Raw genomic sequence first — 6,000 nt, forward strand, 5'->3', positions numbered from 1 at the left:
TAAGTCTCCTAATTTCTTCATCTTCACGTCAGCAGCAAGGAAGGAACTTGGGTCAGGGTCCAGGAACACTACACCCTGCCCCTGTCCTTAGGGTGCTGATCCTGACACCTGATTCTTAAAGATCATGCTCTTCACTGGTTCCCCCCCCCCCCCCCCCACTCTTTTCAAGTCTTTTCTCTAGCGGGACCAGTCCTGGCTTTCACCTGTTCTACACCCACTAGGTTTAAGATTGCAATAGCAAAGGAGTTTGATTAATGACTGAATGGTTAGCCAAGGTAACCACACAGGTTTCACCTAATGCTTATTCAGGCAGCAGCAAGATGACCTAGGCCCACACATAGCACGCATTTTAGGATGTTACACTGCACTCAGAAGTGTGTGGGACGACTGCACCTGTGACAAACCTTAGGATGTACCAGGTAGAAAGTTAGCATCCTATCTCTCCCCAAGAATATTGTTGAAGGGATGTGGGTATTTCCTTAGACCTTCAATTTCACCATGAAGGTCCAGGCACCTGAGCAGATCGACATGCTCTTCGAGGTTCTTTTTGGAAAATCAACCACTTCACCATACTGACCTACCCAGGTCATGATGTTCACACAGGAAAGTGACTCGTTACTAGTCATTACGGTCACCTTCCTTACTGAGTTCTGGGGAAGGTTATTGCCTGTGCGGCAGCACCCTGCCATTCAGGGCGATTTTATGCCAATTCATGATGAGACCAGAAGGGCTCAAGGCCCTTCCAGTCTCACAATATTGACATCAAAGTAGGAGGTCCTGTAGTCATGGATAAAGGCAAAGATGTCATATGTGAAGCCCATCCACTTCTGCAAGTTACCCTCACTGTGTTACGATACTGGTGTAGCATTGCTAGAATCCAGTGGCCAGAGGAGCACGAGCAAGAAACAGCAGGCAGTAGCAGAATTTCTTGCAAGTAGGAGTAGGAGTTGTGTAGTAACAATCCATAGAGAAGTGGGAACAATCTGGGTAAGTCTAGGTTCACACTGCGTTAACAGCAGCCCGTTCAACACATATGTTAACGGGCTGCTAACGCAAGTGCCGACTTGTCACATCGCTAGCACAGATAGAGCATCTGCTAGCTCTATCTGCGCTAGCAGTGACTGTCACGATTCACACCGTGACTGTCAAGATCCCTTAGCCGCTGCCCACAATCTGTCACGGATCGGGGTGACTTTAGACCAGCAGACGGCTATCACATGTGCAGGGGCTTATCCTAGTTATCCCTCCACTGCCACAATGTGATGAAAAAACACACACGAGGCTATTGACCTCTTAGTTTACAGCAGGGGCTTATTCTAGGTATCCCACTGCTCTTCAGTATACCATGAACTGCAGGGATTTGTGTATATCCCGCTTGCAGTTCCACTTAAACCTTGCAGCTCTCTGGCGCCCCCCTTACTCTCAGGTCAGATTAGGTGCTGCACCTGGGGTAATTAGTCGCCAGAAACGCTGCCTGCTATGTACTGGCTATTGGGTGCACTGCAGCGATGCGATAAACTACTCCCACTCAGGCAGGAACAATAATTATCAAGCCGCAGTCGCTACAGGGACCCCCAAAAGCCGGCACACGGTCGCTGCCACCAGCTCCAATTGAAGGGGTCTGGAGCAAACCCCAAAAAACAGTAGCGTAATTCCCTTCAGAGACAGGGTACGGTTTAGGGCAGGAAGAACGAACTAGTATTAAATAATATACCCCATAAATGATTTTTAGGCAGTGTTTATAAAAATATTTTACAAAGATGTTACAAATGAGACAATTGCAAATATGTACAAGGTAATTATAAAAATAAAAGGATTAAAGGAAGAAAAAGATAACACTCACATTTCTCAGATCATTGCATGGCAGTCAGCCAGACATCCCAGCTCATTGGATGTGCTGTTCAGGGCTCACAGGAAAAGAGAAGAAGAAGAAGACTGAGCCGGGAGATCTGGCCACAACTTTATAATCTACAGTCTGTGACCTCACAGAAAGGGCTGGCTTTTCCAGATCCTCCTACCTTTCAGTCTGAGTAACTTGGATACAAATTGGTCTAATGCTTATAACTCCGTCCCAGTACATATCAGAGTCATATCACACCCAGCATAGAGCTTGTATTAACATGAGCTTTCTAAGGAGATCAAATATGTCCTATTATTTACAGAGCAATCCCTACTTCTTCCCCCGATGGAGTTAGGCGACTGTGTTTAGAGTGATGGGTAGATGCTTCGACGGAGATAAAGAATATGTATTTATCATTCCACTATCCTAAATAGTTTGTCTAATATCTCACAATAACCGAACAAAGGACCGCATGGTTCTAGAAGTTTCTCTAACTGTTAAAGCTGAGCACTTACTACTACAGGAACTGGGGGTCGTAAATGCCTTTCGTCAATAAAACTCACTTCCCCCATCTACATTGGCAAGCAAGCTCAACTCTGAAGCAAAAGACAAGGGGGGCCTCCTAGCCCACATCCTGGGCTGACAAGAGCACTAAACTTATGATATTTCATACCATATCGTGACACCTCCCCCTTTTGGCGTGCGCTACGGCGGCAGGACCTCTCGGTATGCCTCCATGCGCACCTCCGTGGGTTCACCCTGGCGGGACAGTCCATCTGCATTCCCATGCTCCCTGCCCGCTTTGTGTTCAATGGTGAAGTCAAATTGCTGAAGGGCAAGGCTCCAGCGTAGCAACCTGCCATTGGTTCCACACATGGTGCTTAGCCAGCGCAGAGGGTTGTGGTCGGTCACCACAGTGAAGGTGCGACCGTACAAGTAGGGCTGCAAGCGCTGCAGGGCCCAGACTATGGCCAGGCACTCCTTCTCAATGGTGGAGTAGGCCACTTCCCTCAGCAAAAGTTTCCGGTTCAGGTACAACACGGGGTGCTCTTGGTCCTCCGAGTCAACCTGGCTGAGCACAGCACCAAGGCCAAACTCACTGGCGTCAGTCTGTACCAAGAACGGTCGACTGCTGTCGACGGCTTTCAACACAGGGGCGTTGCACAGTGCTGTTTTCAACGCCTGGAAGGCCCCCTCACAGCCATCTGTCCAGTTGACGATGTGGGGTAGCTTCTTCCTGGTGAGGTCCGTCAAAGGTTTTGCCAGGCTACTATAGTGCTGCACGAAGCGCCTATAGTACCCTGCAGTGCCCAGGAAGGACATCACCTGTTTCTTGTTCCTGGGAGTGGGCCAGTTCACGATCACGCCCACTTTGTCAGGCTCTGGCTTTAGGGTGTTTCCACCTACCCGGTGCCCCAGGTAGTGAACCTCCCTCATGCCCATCTGGCACTTTCCCGGCTTGATAGTCAGTCCTGCTCGGTGAATTCGCCCGAGCACCTCTTCGAGATGCTGCAGGTGTTCATCCCAGGAGGGACTGAAGATGGCAATGTCATCTAAGTACGCCACAGCGTACTTCTCCAGTCCCTGAAGCAGGAGATTGACCATCCGCTGGAAAGTGGCAGGGGCATTCTTCATGCCGAAGGGCATGACCGTGGACTCGTACAGTCCAAAAGGTGTGATAAAGGCAGACTTCTCCTGCGCCTCGGGGCTCAGGGGAATCTGCCAGTATCCGCGACTCAGATCCATTATTGTCAGGTATTCTGCGCCAGCTAACTTCTCAAGCAGCTCCTCGATGCGCGGCATTGGGTGCGCGTCAGAGGCTGTAATGGCGTTGAGCCCCCTGTAGTCCACGCAGAACCGGGTGGTCCGGTCCTTCTTTGGCACGAGAACTACAGGTGAGGCCCACGCGCTCTTTGACCGTCGAATCACCCCCAGCTGTAACATCTCATCGATCTCCTGGCGCATAATCTGCTGCACCTGGTCAGAGATTCGATAGGGTGTTCGCCGTAGTGGGGCGTGATTCCCGGTGTCCACCTCGTGGACGGCTAACTCAGTCCGTCCAGGCCGGTTGGAGAACACGACCCGGAAGGGTTCCAGCATGGTTTGCAACTGCAACCGCTGTGGTTCATCTAGCGAGGCGCTTACCTCCACGTCCTCAATGGACCCACGGGCCTTGGCTTGGGCCAGCATGTCCAGGAGGGCGTCTTCCTCCCCGTCTTCGGGTGCGCTGCAGACCGGTAGGACGAAAGGTTCACGTTCGTGATGAACCTTCATCATGTTGACGTGAAAGGCCTTTCGCCTACCCCGAGTGTGGTCAAGCGTGACCACATAGGTGACCGGGTTGAGCTGTTGGTGGACGACGTACGGACCCTCCCAGGCTGCCTGAAGCTTATCCGTTGGTACAGGAACCAGCACCCACACCTTTTGACCCACGTGGTAGGTCCGCTCCCGGGCGTTCTGGTCGTACCAGTGCTTCTGATCAGCCTGAGCCTGCGTCATGTTGTCATGCACCAACTGCGTCAAGGTCTGCATCTTGTCACGGAAGCGCATGACATACTCCACTATGGACACTTCGGAAGGGTTCGGCTCCTCTTCCCAGGATTCTCTTACCAACCCAAGGGGTCCCCGGACTCGCCTGCCGTACAGGAGCTCGAAGGGTGAGAACCCCGTCGAGGCCTGCGGAACCTCTCTGTAAGCGAATAGCAGGTGTGGGAGGTACCGCTCCCAGTCGCGCCCTTGTGTCTCAACCAGCATGCGTAGCATCTGTTTGAGGGTACCATTGAAGCGTTCACACAAGCCATTGGTCTGTGGGTGATATGCACTCGATACCAGGTGCTTCACCTGCATTTTCTTACAGAGAGCCTCCATTAGGTGAGACATAAATTGGGTCCCTCGATCAGTAAGCATTTCCCTGGGAAATCCTACACGTGAAAAGATGGCCAACAGGGCATCCGCCACCTTATCTGCCCTAGTTGACGACAGAGCTACTGCCTCTGGGTACCGGGTAGCGTAGTCTACCACAGTAAGAATAAATCGCTTTCCAGAGCTGCTGGAGACGGCCAGCGGGCCCACAATGTCCACCGCAATCCTCTGGAAAGGCTCCTCTATCACTGGCAAAGGGATCAGGGGAGCCTTACGAGCAGGCCCCGCCTTCCCCACTCTTTGACAGGTGACACAGGAGCGGCAGTAGTTTGACACATCTGTCCCCATCTTAGGCCAATAGAAGTGTTGAGACAGCCGGGCCTTAGTTTTGCTGATCCCCAAGTGTCCAGCTAGCGGGATCTCATGGGCAATCCGCAACAACTCACCCCGGAATTGCTGTGGGACGACCAGCTGTCTTTCCCTCAACCACTCCGTTTGTGATTCTCCGGGTACTGTCTCCCGGTACAACCTTCCTCCTTCCCAGAACACCTTCTCCTTATCAGTCTTGGAGAAGCGCGTCCCGGCGAGTTGTCTCAAACTCTCTAGGCTCGCATCTGTGTGCAGAGCGGCCTGAAACTCCTGGCTAGGGGAAGCCAGAAGTGACGTCAGGGTCCCTTCCCCACGGGAGCCCTCTGGGACCTGCTCTGGGTCCACCTCTGGTTCAGTCATTCTGATGACTGAGGAGGGTCCGGGAGGCAAACAGTTATCTGCGTTCCGGGCACTCTGACTGCGGGTGACAGCAGCTATGTAGGCTGTCTCCCCGGGGATTTCTACAGACCCAACAGCCGACGCTGCTATGGGCTCTACCTCCCCATCCACCCCCATTACCTCAGGAGCATTGCTACTTATGGGCCAGTTACCTTCCTCGGTGGCACTGGTCAATTGCATGGCATCACCTTCCTCACGGTTCCCATGTATCTCCCCATTTCCGGTAGCACCGACACTTGCCCCTGCTAGGGGTTCCTCAGCCGTCTCACTCCGCAGAGCGACGTGGCTGAGCACTCCTGTACCTATGGACACATCAACTTTCACAGAAACATCATTATCAGATACAGTTGGCACAGGTACAGCATTTTCACCATCAATCCTAGGGAAAAAATGGTTAGCAGATGCATCACTACAAGATAAAGCATGGTCAGGTAACACATGCGATTTCCCATCATCATCATCATCATCATCAGGGTTAACATTACCCTTATTAGCAGATTGGGGAGGGGTGTCAGGGACGTAGTATGCAA

The sequence above is a fragment of the Ranitomeya variabilis genome, chromosome 5 (assembly GCF_051348905.1).
Source record: "Ranitomeya variabilis isolate aRanVar5 chromosome 5, aRanVar5.hap1, whole genome shotgun sequence".
Classification (NCBI taxonomy): domain Eukaryota; kingdom Metazoa; phylum Chordata; class Amphibia; order Anura; family Dendrobatidae; genus Ranitomeya; species Ranitomeya variabilis.